A 16,016-nucleotide genomic window follows, 5' to 3' on the forward strand; every position below is an offset into this window, starting at 1 on the left:
TGCTCTTATAGTTTGAAAAAATCATATTCAATCTTATATAATATATTATATATAATATAGTGTAAAGAATATAACATGTATTTACATATAACTAATTTAATTATGGATTTCCTTCCTGATTAATTATGGAACCATGTAGACAACGATAATTATCTAAATCTAAATCTATTTTACTGTTGTCAGGAAATACATTATTATAATAAGGCTTGGAAAATTCACATTGGTGAGTTACAAAGTTTCAATAATTAAAATATACAACTAGGATGATGATAAAAACAAAATAATAGAAAAAGGAAGAATGGGAGCTTGTGGGAAGAAAAAACCTCCACAACCCAAACCTCCACAACCCATGCCTTTTTCCCCCAAAATCTTTAGAGACTTAATATATTGGAATCAACACTTACAAGCTCTACCCAAACAGAAAACAATCACAAATTTAGAATTCAGCTATTCTAGTCTCAATCCATGCCTTCTGTCAGACAAGCAAGTATTCATCAGCAATCTCCTTTTTTAAAAAAAAAAAATTCATGTGTATGAATCTTCTCCATTAACAATTTGATATACCAGAATTTGTTCAGAGTAGGTACTTGTGGCTCACACCCGTACTCCTAGCTACTCAAGACTGACATGGAAGGAAAACATTTGGCTTGTCATTCTTTAATGACAGAAGGGAAGCTCAGATGTGTTTAGTATGTAAAAGACCCTTAGTTCGTTACTCAGAAGCATAATAAAGAAATGGAAAGGAAGAAAAAGGGCAGAAATATATGTATATGTTCCATTGGGTAGGTGTGTGTACATATGTGTCTGTCTATATGTACATAGGCATACATATCCTTTAAAATGTGAATTGTATTGAATGTTTCCATTTTAATCCCCCTTTCTATCCTCTCCCTGCCCTGTACCTGCCATTACCTCTGATTTCACTGTTAGTTCCCTACTTTTGTCCATCTGGAGTCTGTCCAACCGCTTTTCTGGTGGACCTCTTGACATCAATCATTCATTTTCCTAAATTTTACAGATATGACATGCAATGTAACTATTTTAGAAATGATAGTGAGGGACAACTTCAAAAAATCAATTTCATGTATGCTGGAGACTCACCTGTAATCTAAGTTCTGAGGATGCTAGGATTCAAAGTCAGCCAGGACAGAAAAGCCTGTATAACTCCATCATATTCGCTTAATCAGTCAAAAACAGGAAATGGAGCAATAGCCAAATTGTAAAAAAAAAAAAATACTGTAAACCGAAGAAGAATCTTATAAGAAAAGCAATATATGCTGACCTCTGCAATTATGGAGTTGGGAGCATTTTGTGAGCCTCCAAGACTTGAGTTCTAATCCCAGTACCAGAGCAACAACAGCAACAAAAACCATTTTCTATTACCAAAATAATCCTGACAATTAATAACCTAAGTTGGTAATGTGTATTTAGTCCAGACGATGCTTAACCAGACTCAAGGGTAAATAGACTGAATTAGGAAAATTGAGTCAGAACTGGAGCTAAGGAAATAATACAAAAATAAAGGACTAAAATCTGAAATTAAAATTTAAACAAAATTATAGCAGTTTGAACAAGAAAAAGATATTTTTTTATGAATAATGGGGTTTTGTGTTTTTTTCTGACCAAGGACTTGTACTCAATGCCTGTGTGCCGTCCATTAGCTTTTTTGCTCAAGACAAGCACTCTAGTGCTTAAACCACAGCTCCACTTCCAGCTTTTTTTTGGATGGTTAGAGCAGATTATTTCTGCCCAGGCTGGCTTTCAATTGTAATCTTCAGAGCTCATCCTGGTATCTACGACTGCAGGTGTGAACCACAAGCACCTGGCTGGAATAATAGTTTGAAAGATTCAGTTTTAGAAGAGTTGGAAGACTAAGCCGAGTGAGCAGGTATGCTGAAGCCAAGAAGCTAGAGGCTTTATTATTTGTTCTGATGTAGGAGAAATTATCTTCAGATTGTTTTAATCCTGGACAAAAACACTGTGGAAAAAATATCCAATGTTGTAAGGAATTTTGTGTTCTCAATTTGGGAATCACTGAGAGAGAGAAAAAAATAAGAAGCTGTCCTGCCATAGAGCTCAGAAGTTTAAGTTGACTAGGCAAGTATTCTATTACTTGACCCCTGCCATAGGCAGGTGGTTTTCAGTTAATTTTCAGACGAGGTGTTCAGTTTTTGCCCTGGGATGGCATTCAGATTTGCCTTTTCAAAAGCTGTGGTTGATTATCAGTATGCAGCTCTACTACCAGATTTACAAACCAACAATTATATAAATGGAACAGTTGTGGAAACAGAAGTAGAAATGTAGAAGTCTTGTAAAACTTTGTGTTCCTTGGAAATGGAGGTATAGATGATGGAGAGCTAATATGTTATAGAAATCTTGCCCATGTAATTGTAACCCCTCTGTACAGTATTTTCACAATAAATTAAAAAAAAAGAAATTTGAATCTCTGGACTCAGAGCCTATAGCACAATTGAACAGTACTTTAGTAGGTCATAAATGTCTGATTTCTACTCCCAAAATGACAATAAATACCACCCAGGATATTAAATTGCCTCAAACTGGCAAATTTCTTTGCTTGTCACATTTAAGTCAGGTTTCAAAACTTTTCTAGGACCTCGTTATATGATTTTGTAGAAACTCAGATTTTTCCAAATATCACTGGCTGGGCACTTATTGATTCCCCTGAACATAGACTGGGGGCATTTTCCATTAGCCCCATGGGTAATACTTTATCCTGCACAACAAAACAAGTGCTGATTTGACTAATTTGGAGCTGATCTAGGTGGATTCTAAACATCAATGGAAGTCATCCTGGATCATGTTCTTCCTTGGTGGTTCATGCAGGTACACCTGCATCACATGTGGGGTTCAGAACCACTGGAATGTGCACAGGACTCAAAACCTGTTTGGGCTTTGCTACCAATGGAACAAACCCCTCTATGTTCACATGCTTTCTGGAGTGCAGGGATGGTTCCAGATCTCCATTGGTCACCATCACCAACATCACTAATAGATTCCTTATCTGGAGTTCAAGAGAAGCTTCTCTACAGTAATGCTAACCTGAGAATGGAAATAAGCACAGGATTTTAGAGTGGACTCTAGAAGTTAAGGTGCAACTAAACTTCCATGAGGATCTAATGGGGGATCAGTATAGTTTGAAGTTGGACTGAACACTGATGAGTGGCTATGTTCATGTATTTTCAAAAAGAAAAATTACCTGGCAGAGAATATCCATAAAAGAACATTTTGCCAAGCCAGGTAGTACTAGGGGCTCTTGGCCATTCAGGCCCATCCCTAGACACCCAGGTTCCATCCCTACTCACAGGCTTTGAGGCATCTAAACAAGGACTTCTTCCCTTTTTCTTGGACTCACTGGTCACACAATCCTCCAACTTGTCAAGAAGAATATGTAAGGGGAAGACCAGTCTGAAGAGGGCAAGTTGAATTTGCCATACTGTGTAAGTTCTTTCAGGGTGTCATGGTCCTTACGCTCATAGAATTCATCGTTGTATAAGTCCATCCACACAGTGAAGATGAAACAAATGCTGCTGTGGGCAGATTGGTGACAAGGAAAGTGAGAGCCTGACCTCCCAATCTTGAGCCTTCTACCACAGCCCCTTTCTGCCAGGACTCATGCTGTGGCTGTCCATCACATATGCAGACTTGCCTGTTGAGAAAGGAAGGAGACTCCTGGGAGCAGAATGATCATCACAACATACTTCCAGGAGCTTCTGAAAGACAATTCTCCAAAATTCACCCTGTGATAGGCAGTGAGAATGTTGTTTCTGCACAGGATCTGATTTTCTGCACACTGCTTTCCCTGTCATCCACTAGAATCCACAATTGCAACCACATTCACAACTGTGTCATTTGGCATTCACTGAAGTGCCAAGCCTCAACCCTCATAAGTGGTAGACAAACAAACTTGCACTTTGGTTCAGAAGCCTCAAAGATACCCAGTTTTCAGGAACAGAACTTCTTTTTGTGTCAACATCCACTTACTGGTTTACTTGTTCATCTTCCTCCCAGTTATGGTGAAGGGATCTGTACCAATAAGAAGAGAGAAGGAAGTCAACTCTATGGTTCTCCTTTTCTGAACTAAGAGGACACCTATGGGACTGGCTAAGTCCTACATGGTAGTAGAAAAGTGATGGAGAAACTGATGAGATATGTCTCTACAATACTGTGAAAATTCTGTGAAGAGGCTTGTATGCATCTGTCCAAAGTAAATGTCTGTAATCCTAGCTAATATCTGAGGATCACAGTTGGAAGCCAGTCTAGTCAGTAAACTCTAAAGCCACTCATCTTCAATTAATCAGCAAAAGGACAGAATTGGACCTGTGGCTCAAAGGGTAGAGTGCTAGCACTGAGCATCAAAAGGACAGCACTAAGGCCTTGAATTCAAGTTCAAGTTGCAGCCTTTCCTCTACCTACATTACTTCACAGGCCTGCAAGATGGCTATTGAACCCTTATTTATTAATGGGAAATGTGATTTCATAGGGCCTCACTTAGATGAGGGTCATTGTTAGGTGCCACTGGCTCATGCCTGTCATCCTAGCCTCTCAGTAAGCAAACTGCTGAGGCTCCAGTATCTTCTAAGGAAAATGAAATGCCCTGGTGACCCAGTCCTAAGAAACTAGCCAGGGTGTACACTTCTTTGTCTTATGCCAACCTCCCATGAGAATACCCCCAAAAAACAGGAAGTGGAACTGTGACTCAAAGTGGTAGAGTGCTACCCTTGAGCAAAAAAGCTCAGGGACATGACCCAGAGCCTGAGTTAAAACCCCATGACTGACAAAAAAAGATCACATTTATAGAAAGTAGCAGAGCCACAAGTCAAACACAAGATGGTTGAGTGCTGGAGTTGAAGTTCTATAATGTTTTGGGGCATATTGTAAGATGTTATTAATAAGAAGATCAAAACACCACGGAGATAAACAAAAAATCATCAAGTAGTTGCTTACCTTTTTTTGGGTCAACTCCAGCTTTGCCGTGGGTGGTGTGCAGTTCCCCAGAAAAGGAGAAGAAAATACACCATAGAGGATTCCACAGCACAAGCAAGAAGCTATGGCTGGCATATGTGAAGCATGGAGAGCAGAATTTCCATGACTTGAGACAAACAGGACACAGGATACATACTACAGGTGCTCAAAGAAGTCCCAAATTTCATTCCCTAAGAAGGCTCTAGGGGGTGATGAGATTTGAGCTGCACCTTGAGAGACAGACTACAACTGTGTATAAAGAGAATAATAAAACCAGGCACCAGTGGCTCACTCTTATAATCCTACCTACTTAGGAGCTAAGATCTAAGGATCAAGGTTCAAAACCAGCCTGAACAGGAAAGCCTATGAGACTCTTATCTCCAATAAACGACTAAATAAAAAAGTCAGAAGTGCAGCTCAAGTTTTAGAGTACTAGCCTTGCCCCAGAAAGCTCGAGAACAGCACCATGGCCCTAAGTTTAAGCCCCAGGATTGGTACAAAAGAAGGAAGAGGAGGAGGAGGAGAAAGAGAAGATTCTAGTAGACTGGAAGGAAATACAAAGTTGAAATTTTCCAGGTATACACTGTATAATTGGCCTTTCAAAAACTTAGATTAGTCACCTAAGACTCAGGAGGAAGCAGGCGGTCAGTCACTGCACTACATGTGTAGACGCTGGAAGTGAAAAGCAGAGATGCTATACCCTGGACTCTCAGAAAAGAGAAAACTCAGAAAGAAACTGGAATCTACCTATCCCCCATCTCTGTAGCAACAAGATGAATGAAAAACCTGGAAAAGGAGTGTGTGTGACTGTGACCCACACACCACTGTTTTGTTTTGGGCAGAGAAAGTAGGATTCCTGAGGTCTGGACACTCATCCACGAAATGGGACTAAATGTATTTTCCCCCCTAGGGAGATCAAATTAGATAATCCATTTAGAAAGCATTCTAGCCTATGAAACAGAATAACATGAACATTCCCAGGACTGGACAACCTCCTTCTATACAAGTGTATGCATTCTATTTGGGACCAACCTAAATTAAGCTAAAAGCTGTTTCTTGATCTTTTTTTCTTTAATTGTGCATTGATCTTTTTTAAAAAATTGTGTCTATATGCATGTGTGTGTGCACGCACGCGCACAGCACACCACACCACACACACACACACACACACACACACACACACACAGCACGTGCACATGCATACTGGAATTATGCTAGAACTCAGGGCCTGGACACTGTCCCCTAGCTTTTGATTTTTTAAATTTTTTTCTCAATGTTGGTGCTCAACCACTTGAGCCACAGCACTACTTCTAGCTTTTTGTTGGTTAATTGGAGATGAGTCTCACAGACTTTCCTACCTGGGCTGTCTACAAACCACTCTCTTCAGATATCAGCCTACTGAGTAGCTGGGATTATAGGTGTGAGTCACCAGTTCCCAGTTTTGCACTGGTTCTGGTTTTATCTTCTCTGCTGCACATAAAAGTATCTATTCTATTTTCATATCTTAGTTCTCCAAGTATTTGCAGCCAATAATTACCACCATTTCCCCTCTCCCAACCAAAGTTCTAGACTATTCAAAACAATCCTTTGCCAGCTGCCAGCGGCTCACAACTGTCACCCAAGCTACTCAGGAGGCTGAGTAGTGGTAGGATTGTGGTTCAAAGTCAGCCCAAGCAGGAAAGCCTCTGAGATTCTCATCTCCAAATAACTACCAAGAAAAAAAGGCAGAAATGGAGCTGTGGCTCAAGTGGTAGAGTGCCAGCCTTGAGCAAAAAAAAAAAAAAAAAAAAAAAGCTCAGACACTGCATCGAGGCCGAGAGTTCAAACCCTAAGTCTGTTCATGTATGTGCACATGCGCGTACACACACACAAGCATACACAAGTATTCCATCTCCTTCTGAGGCTCTTCAGGGTTTCACACAAAGACAGAACACCACCTTCTGTCTGACACTTTCTAGAGTTTTCCATATGATGACCAGTAAGAAACACGAGTTCTAAATGTAACCATACCTAGAAGCTAGTTGATCCTCCTACCGTTAATGGTTCTGAACTACCTTACTTTCCTTCTGTAGTCAATCTAATTCTTGCTGGCTAGCTCAATATTCAGCCCACATCCTTGAATAAATAAAGCTTTTTCTGATGAAAGGTAGTGCTCTACCTCTTGAGCTACAGAACCATTTCTGGCAATTTCTGAGTAGTTTATTGGAGATCAGAGTCTCATGGACTTTTCTGCTCTGAACTTTTCTGACTTTTCTGTTTTGAACTGCAATCTTCAAATCTCAGCCTCCTGAGTAGCTAAGATTACAGGCATGAACCACTGGTACCTGGCTTCAGTCTTTTTTCTTTGCTCCAGAATTCCTCTCATGTTGATCCTCATGCACTAAAAGACAATTCAATGTTACTGTCAACATGATGGCTTTTAAAATCAAATTTCTCTGCATACAGTCTAGACCCTTCTATATCACAAGCCACTAACAAGTTATCTGAGATCTGATCATCCACACAAGGCAGGTGACACTAGTAATATTTAGAAGAATTGTCAAAACTGCAAAACTGAGGATTAAAGAAGTAGTAAGGTGGGCACTAATGGCTTGTGTCTGAAATCCTAGCTATTCAAGAGACTAAGACTGAGAGGATTGTAGTTTGAGGCCTGACTGGGCAAAAATGTCTGCAAAAATCCATCACCAAAATAACCAACAAAAAGCAAGGCTGGAGAAATGGTTCATACAGTAGTGCACTTAGCCATAAGCAGCAAATTCAAGCCCAGTTACTGGTTAAAAAAATAATAATTTTTACTTTTCACTGTACACTTGAACCACTCAAATGCATATCACCAGAGAGCCCAATTTTAAGTGGTTTTCCTAGATAATTAATATATAGACAGGGATGAGAAGCTCTGAAGTAATGACCTTGATACTTAAAAGGTTTTTTTTTAATACATCATCGTTGTTCTATATTTTTAAATAAGAGTAGATTATTAAAACCAGTTAATCAGTGAGGTCTAGCTTTCACTGTCAACTATGTGTAGTTATTTCATTTAGCATAATCCATGAGCTGGACAGTGTTTGGCAGTGTCTTTATATTTCAATTTACATAACTTTCAGTATTTAGCTGTTCTGAGAAACATTATGTATGGGCTTAAGCATGTAAATATCTTCATAGCCACTCAACTGTTTACCTAGGATAAATTCTGAGATGAGGAAGTACTGACTTGGAGGGTAATACACACTTTTCAGACTTTTGAACATGTCAAATTGCTATCCTTAATGGAATGGTCAATAGCATTTGGGGCGCATTAGAGTTACAAATAAGAAAAAAGTGGAAGAAAGAGCCTTCCTCCGGGATTTATTTATTTATCTATCTTTAAGTAGTTGTACAAAGAGGTTTCAATTCAACACATCAGTTTAGAAGCGCAGGGCATCTTTTGAAAAAAAAATTTGGTTTTTGGTTTGAACTCAGAGCCTAGTCGCTGTCCCTGAGCAAATTGATTTAAACAATAAAGGGGATTTATAGGCTCATAGAACTGGCAAGTACAGCATTTAAATGAATTTCAAGGCTAGCAGGATTCTGCATTTTAATAATATCATGAAGGATCTGTCTATATCATTTCACCTCTCCCCTTAGCCCTGTGCGGTACCAGACTTTTTTGAGTTAAAATAGCTTTTTCTGTAGCCAGCAATTGCAAATGCCTATACAGGGAGAAAAGGAAGCTCTCTAGAAATGAATGGGCCTGGGGAAAATTATAGTTGTTTTTGTTTCTGTTGGATGGAGGGCTTGAACTTGGGTCTGAGTGCTGTTCCTGAGCTTTTTCTGCTCAAGGCTAGCCTTTGAGCCATAGTGACCAGTTTTCTGGTGGTTCATTGAGGATAAGAGTCTCATGGACCCTCCTGCCTAGGCTGGCTTTGGGCCGTGATCCTCAGATCTCAGCCTCCTAAGTAGCTAGGATTACAGGTGTAAGCCACTGGTGTCAGGCTAAAAAATTATGTTAAAGGAAGTAACTCTGGTCCAGAAAGACAAAAGATCACATGTTCTTTCTCATAGATGGAAGACAGACCTCATTTATAAATATATATAAGCACACACTGAGTCATGTGCATATATATATATATATACACACACACACACACACACACACACACACACACACACACACACACACACACACACACACACACACAGAGATACATACTACAAAAGAATTAACTAAAGTATATGGTATATCATTAACGGAAATAACATGGTATATGCAGGGGAGAATTCTTTGAAAAACTATAACAAAATGGATAACAGGAAGCTGGAACTTGAGGTGGGGGGTAGGTGGATGAGGTGGTACGATGTGGAGGGATGGAGAGAGGAAGGGTTGGAGAATGCAATCATCATATTCAATGTACATCTGTGAAAATGGAACTAGGTAACTTGGGTGGGGTTGAGAGATGGGAAGAATGATGGAAGGAATGGCGTGGATCAAGATGCATTGTACAGCTGATAGCTGATGGCTCTTGCCCATAATCCTAGCTACTCAGGAGGCTGAGATTTGAGGATAAAGGTTCCAAACTGGCCTGAGCAGGAAATTCCATGAGATTATCTCCAAATAACTACAAGAAAACCAGCAGGGGAGCTGTAGCTCAAAGTGGCAGAGGGCTAGCCTTGGGTAAAGAAGCTCAGGGACAGCGACTAGGCTCTGAGTTCAAACCAAAAACCAAATTTTTTTTTCAAAAGATGCCCTGCGCTTCTAAACTGATGTGTTGAATTGAAACCTCTTTGTACAACTACTTAAAGATAGATAAATAAATAAATCCCGGAGGAAGGCTCTTTCTTCCACATTAGGCCTCGCCTGGAATTGACTGATCAGAGATGGGATCATTCTAATTCACTTAAGCTCAAATATAAAGGAGCAGCCAGCTGCTCCTTCCAGACCTTATAGCTTTCAGGGGTGATGTTCAGATGTACTGGGGAAAGGAGAAGGTGACTAGAGGAGGCACCTACAAAGCCCGTACTGGATGAGCAACATGTGAGAAAATAAAAACTTGGTGCTGCTTACATATTTGAAAAAAGAAGGGAAGAAAATGGATTTGTGAGAAATGGGCCTAACATTCAATCAAAAAAGTCTACCGTAGGCCATTTCCACAGGTAGTGAATCCATTAGCAGGCCTTATGCCCAGGAATAGAAAGCACATAGACTATACTGTATGTAGTATGTTACATTCACACAAGTGCTGTGGATGTAAAGAACTGTAGTATTGGGAGCTGTTACGCCTGTAATCATAGCTACTCAGGAAATTGAGATCTAAGGATCAATGCTCCAAGCCAGCTCAGTTCTGTGAGACGCTTATCTCCATTTAACCACCGGAAAACTGGAAGTGGCACTGTCGCTCTAAGTGTAGAGCACTCATATTGAGCAAAAGAGCTCAAGGACAACCCTGAGGCCCTGAGTTCAAGCCCCAGGACTGACAAAAATGAAAAAGAAAAAGAAAGAAAGAAAGAAAGAGATATCTTGGAATAGGTAGATTAGTCAGGCAGAAGAAATCAGGAATAAGCCTGCAAGATTTCTCTTAAAAAAAAAAAAAAAGAAAAATAGGGCTGGGAAGGTGGCTTAGTGGTAGAGTGCTTGCCTTGCATGCATGAGATCCTGGGTTTGATTCCTCAACACCCATAAGCAGAAAAGGCCAGAAGTGGTACTGTGGCTCAAGTGGTAGAGTGCTACTCTTGAGCTGAAGAGCTGAGGGATAGCACCCAGGCCCAGAGTTAGGCCCCACAACCAACAAAAAAATAAATAAAGAGAGAGAGAGAGAGAGAGAGAGAGAGAGAGAGAGAGAGAGAGAGAGAGAGAGAGAGAGAGAGAGAGAGAGAGAGAGAGAGAGAGAGAGAGGATGATCTGAGAAAACTTCCCAAGCATTCTAACTTCCCTTTGACCCAGATAGGTTGGATAAAATGAAAGTAGGATAGTCTTAAATGTCTTTAGGTAATTCCATGCCCCAAGAGCTAAAAGGGAATGACCAATTAAAAATATCATGGGTCGTGACCAATGAGCAAGTCACCTTCCAGCAAATCATTAGCATAAAAGTTAAATGACACCTATATACATTAAAAGAAAAGAACCCACCATAGATTAAACCAGTTAGTTGGCAAACCGCTATCATGACCCCTCTCACCCAGCAAGAACGTTTTCTCTCTCCTCTTCTCACATGCATAAATTGAAAACTTTTAACACTTACTCCTTGCTGTGGATTTCATTCCTTGAGTTCTCCAGGCAGTGACACAGCAAGATCAGGATCTGCTGCAGCTCTAGTGGTGGCCACTGGTGGGGTGAAAGCATTAGCAGGCATGGTTTGTTGCTGGGCTGAAGGCGGTGACATAATTGGGCCTCTCTGGCTATGAAGGAAACAGCAGGTAAGAAAAGTCAGTGTTCTAAGCTGTCAATATTCACGTGGCTAGAACTGGCCTTGTAGCTTTAAGTCTAAGGTTAAAAAACTTCTATGAGAACTTCTTGATGTTTATGGTACCTTGCATATTTCCCTCTTGAAATAGCAATTGCTCTTTCTTTGAGTTTATCATGTGTCAGAATTTTCTAGAAACATACACTTGGGCCCACCCAGTTCTATCCCCTGTTTCCAGGCAAGGTTGTTTAGGCTGTTATTGCCTCCCTTTGAGAAATGTTTCCACTGTGTATAGTTTTTTTTTTTTTTTCAGTCCCGGGGCTTGAACTCAGGACCTGGGCCCTGACCCTAAGCTTCTTTATGCTCAACGCTAGTGCTCTGCCACTTGAACCACAGCACAAATCCTGGTTTTTCTGAGCAGTTTATTGGAGATAAGAGTCTTAAAGGACTTTCCTGTGCAAGCTGGCTTTGATCCTCAGATCTCAGCCTTCAGAGTAGGTAGGATTACAGGCATGAGCCACCAAACACCTGGCCTATAGTCCTTTTATGACCTCATAGAATAGCTTTAGGTCCAGCTAGCTGCCACTGCTGCAGAGAACAAAGCATTTGCTTTTCCTGTCCCATTTCAAGGGCCTTTGACCAGGTCATTACTAGGTCATTTACATGGCTCAAATACAGCAAAACTCTTTTTTTTTTTTTGGTCTGGTCATGGGGCCTGAACTCTGGGCCTGGGTGCTGTCCCTCAGCTCTTCAGCTCAAGGCTAGCACTCTACCACTTGAGCCACAGTGCCACTTCCGGCTTTTTCTTTTTGCTTAAGTGGTGCTGGGGAATCGAACCCAGGGCTTCATGCATGCAAGGCAAGCACTCTAACACTGAGCCACTTTCCCAGTCCCGCAAAACTCTTTATTACACCCCTCCCCTTTCCCTCCCTTCCTTTCTCAGGGCTACTTTCCTATCATGTGTCATTTTAGGTCACATATCACTCAAACACAACAAAGCTCTGCTCTCTCTTTTTTCTCCATCCCTCCTTCCCCACACTCCTTCTCCTTTCTCCAATCCCTCTCTCCATTTCTTTTCTTTTCTTTTTTGCTGGTACTAAGATTTGAACTCAGGGCCGGGTGCTATCTCTTAGCATTTTTTACTCAAGGCTAGTACTCTGTCACTTGAACCACTTCTAGCTCTTTCCTGGTTGATTGGAGATAGGAACATTATAGATTTCCCTGCTGTAGCTGGCTTTGAACCATGATCCTTAGATCTCAGCCTCCTGTTTAGCTAGGATGACAGGAATGAGATGGCTATTTTTTGAAGAACCCTCAGTGCAGTTTCATTAGTACAATTTGATTAATATTCATCTTTTCACCATAGTGTGGGGTTCATAAGGGATCTTTTTAAACTACTGTGTCTTCAGTGTCCTTGACATTGTACTAACACCTGCTTTACTTATATCTTTAAATAAAATAACATTTGACTAAAAAAAAGCAACATATGTTCTTGAATTTTATTTTCATTACAACTGTTTCTCATTTGCAATCATGCTTAAACAAGTTTCTTGAAGTTAGGGAAAACAGGGTTTTGCAATTGCACGTATGAAATTCACTCCCAAATGGTAACAACTCCTCTCATTGCCATGAGTATTTGAGTACAGATTCCTTCGACTCACTTTCAGAGCTAACCAGGTTCACTGGTTCCCATTGATGGACAGGTAGACTTAGGAAAACATTCCCAATTGAGGAACATGTGTTTCTATAGCTGTCAGATGGAAGCCAGTGTGGAGATCCCATTTAAGGAAACATGGTGGACAGAGAAATCACAATAGCCAGGAGAAAATGACCAGGTGCACCAAGAGCAAGAAAGGGACTAAGTGGAAGATGCTCCCAAGATATTCCCCATGTATGCAACTTTCCAACCATGGTCTGTAATAGAGACAACCCATCAACAGGGTCCATGAAAAGGGAGACAGCCAATCAGCAAAATCCCCACTCCACCATACTGGCTCAGTAGCTAGAGCAACAGAACAAAACAGAACAGCAGCAGCAGCAGCAGCAGCAGCAGAGTACTAGTAAAAGCAGCTCTTTTGATTTGTTGTCCATTAGTTTTTGGTATACATTTTTTTTTGGTGGTATCCTGATGTAGATGCTCAGTTCTCCCATTGTCCTATCTGAGTACATGCTTTTCCCAACCTGGGACTCCAAAAAGAAACAGAAAATGCCACATGTCTGTCTCTGTTGGACGTTGGGCATAGGCATCAGGGAAAGGCCATAGGCTGGTTTGCTTTGAAAAACTTGGGTGGGGTGTGACCAGTTTCTAATTGAATTCCATCCTATCAGGAACGAGATCTTCATCTCTTCTCAGGGTGCCCTTGACTAGCAATTCCCTCTGCTAACATTGCAGTCGGCTACAGTTCTTTCAAACCCTGGGCCCAGAGGAGTCTGGGATGTGAAAGTATTAACCTGTAGATTAATTTCTCATGCCAGTTGTGTTATTGGATTTCTCTCTTTGCCAACTCACTTTAAATGGCTGTAACTACTGAGGTCTCCAGTGAACCTCAAAGTAGAAATGATGTTTGCAGAGAAGGACTGCATCCATTCCATCTACCCTCAGAGCTCCTGCACAGACCCTTTCTCTTCAGCAGAATGGAAGTGCATTTGTAAAGGTGTAAGCGTTTACATTCCCAGGACCTTTAAAGAGTATTAACTTCCTCCAGGTCTCTGAACAAAGCAATTACTTGGCTAGAGATAGAACCATAGTGATACATATGAGACTAGGTTTCCTTCCCTTCTTCTCTCCCTCTAACCCCCTCTTCTTTCCTCCCACCCTTTTTCTTTGTCCTTCTTCCTTCCTCCCTCTTCTTTACTTCCTCCCTCTTCTTTACTTCCTTCCTTCCTCCCTGTCCTTCCTTCCTTTTCTTTTTATTCTAGTACAGAGACTGAACTCCAAGGTCTGGCTGTCCTTTAGTTTTTTTTTTCCCCAAGGCTAGCATTTTACCACTTGAGTAAACTCTACTTTTAGCTTTTTGCTCATTAGTTGGAGATAAGAATCCCATAGATTTTTCTATCTGGGCTGGCTTCAAACCAGTATACTTAGACCTCAGCCTCCTGAGTAGCTAGGATTACAGGTGGGAGCCACTGCCTTTCTGTTCACATCAAATATGCATGGAACTGTTTCCAATCAAGGCCTCTGAAGAGAGAATTGGGAGAATAAATCTTGGGGCTTGCAGTGTGGCTATCCGATGAATGATTCTGAACTACAGAGTAGAGACTAGTTTGTGTGTAATCAATATGGATTTGGTTCCCCATCTTTAAGTGTAAGAAATAGCAAAGCAGTTCATTGCTCTATATCCAACTAAATGCAGTTCTGAGTCTCAATTTTCTAGTTGCCAAGTGTTGGAGTTTCCCTCCCTTTCTTTCCCAGGGAGCAGGGTATCCTATGTGACTCTGGACGCATGGGCAATAATGTCCACAAAGTGCAGCTGGTGATGGGGCTCCCTCTTCAAGCTTTAGAGTCCATCAGAAGAAGGCCATGGTGTCTCTGTGGACTGAGTACAGGTCTGGCCACCCCTGGGGAAAGTCATGAAATCACTCACAGGAGAACAGGCTCTTTTTCTGAGCACACCTAATGCTATTGTTTTCAATTTTGATGGCTGATTTGAGCATACAGTGACAAGCAGATGACAAAAAACACTCAAGAGTTAGATACAAGCTGGGCACTGGTGACTCACACCTGTAAATGTAGCTACTCAAGAGGCTGAGATCTGGGAACTGTGTTTCAAAGCCAGACTGGACAGGAAAGTCTGTGAGATTTATATCATCTCGAATTAACAATCAGAAAAACTGAATCAAAGAGGTAGAGTGGGGGCTGGGAAGGTGGCTCAGTGGTAGAGCACTTGCCTTGCATGCATGAGGCCCTGGGTTCGATTCCTCAACACCATATAAGCAAAAAGAAAAAAAGCCAGAAGTGGTGTTGTGGCTCAAGTGGTAGAGTGCTAGCCTTGAGCTGAAGAGCTGAGGGACAGTGCCCAGGCCCAGAGTTCAGGCCGCATGACCCGACCAAAAAAACCCAAAAGAGGTAGAGTGCTACCCTTGAGCAAAAAAGCTCAAGGGACAGCACCCATGAGTGGCAACAACAACAACAACAACCAAAAGAGAACTTGTTAGGGGAACCTTCTTGAAAAGCCTTGAGGTGAGACAGGCCATTTTTTGGGTTGCATACATGTCATCCTGTTTAGCCCCAGGAAAGTTTTGCTATAGAGAATGCTCACCTCTGATTGTTATCTTATATGGTTAGCTTGTGGTGAGCTTTGTCCCCACCCACAACATGGTTTTTGCCTTTAAAAGCTTTGTGCAAGCTCTGTTCTGGGCTGCAGGTCTTTGGGACAGGAGTCTACCTGTAGTCACCGACATTTTACTGAAGACTCCCAGCCAAGCGCTGATGGCTCACACCTATAATCTTAGCTACTAAGGAGGCTGAGATCTGAAGATCACAGTTCAAAGCTAGCCCAGGCAGGAAATTCCGTGACACTGTCACTGTGGCTCAAGTGGTAGAGCACTCATCTTAAGTTGAAGAGCTGAGGGACAGTGCTCAGGTCCAGAGTTCAAGCCCCACAACTGACCAAAAGAAAAAAAAAAAGATTCCCAATTTGACCTCTCAAGATGTGG

The 16,016-nt window shown here is 41.3% G+C and overlaps 1 long non-coding RNA gene across 1 annotated transcript; it reads right to left on the minus strand.

Annotated features, from left to right (window-relative positions):
• Nucleotides 1-1,506: 1,506 nt before the first annotated feature.
• On the minus strand, nucleotides 1,507-13,977 carry LOC138835007 (uncharacterized). The gene is made up of 3 exons (XR_011374332.1): nucleotides 13,870-13,977; nucleotides 11,199-11,351; nucleotides 1,507-4,044 (listed from the first exon to the last, which is right to left on the minus strand). It is a non-coding gene; the product is annotated as an uncharacterized lncRNA (long non-coding RNA).
• Between the last annotated feature and the right edge of the window lie 2,039 nt (nucleotides 13,978-16,016).

Source organism: Dipodomys merriami, unplaced genomic scaffold (genome assembly GCF_024711535.1).
Source record: "Dipodomys merriami isolate MVZ:Mamm:240054 unplaced genomic scaffold, mDipMer1.0.p SCAF_2213, whole genome shotgun sequence".
Classification (NCBI taxonomy): Eukaryota; Metazoa; Chordata; class Mammalia; order Rodentia; family Heteromyidae; genus Dipodomys; species Dipodomys merriami.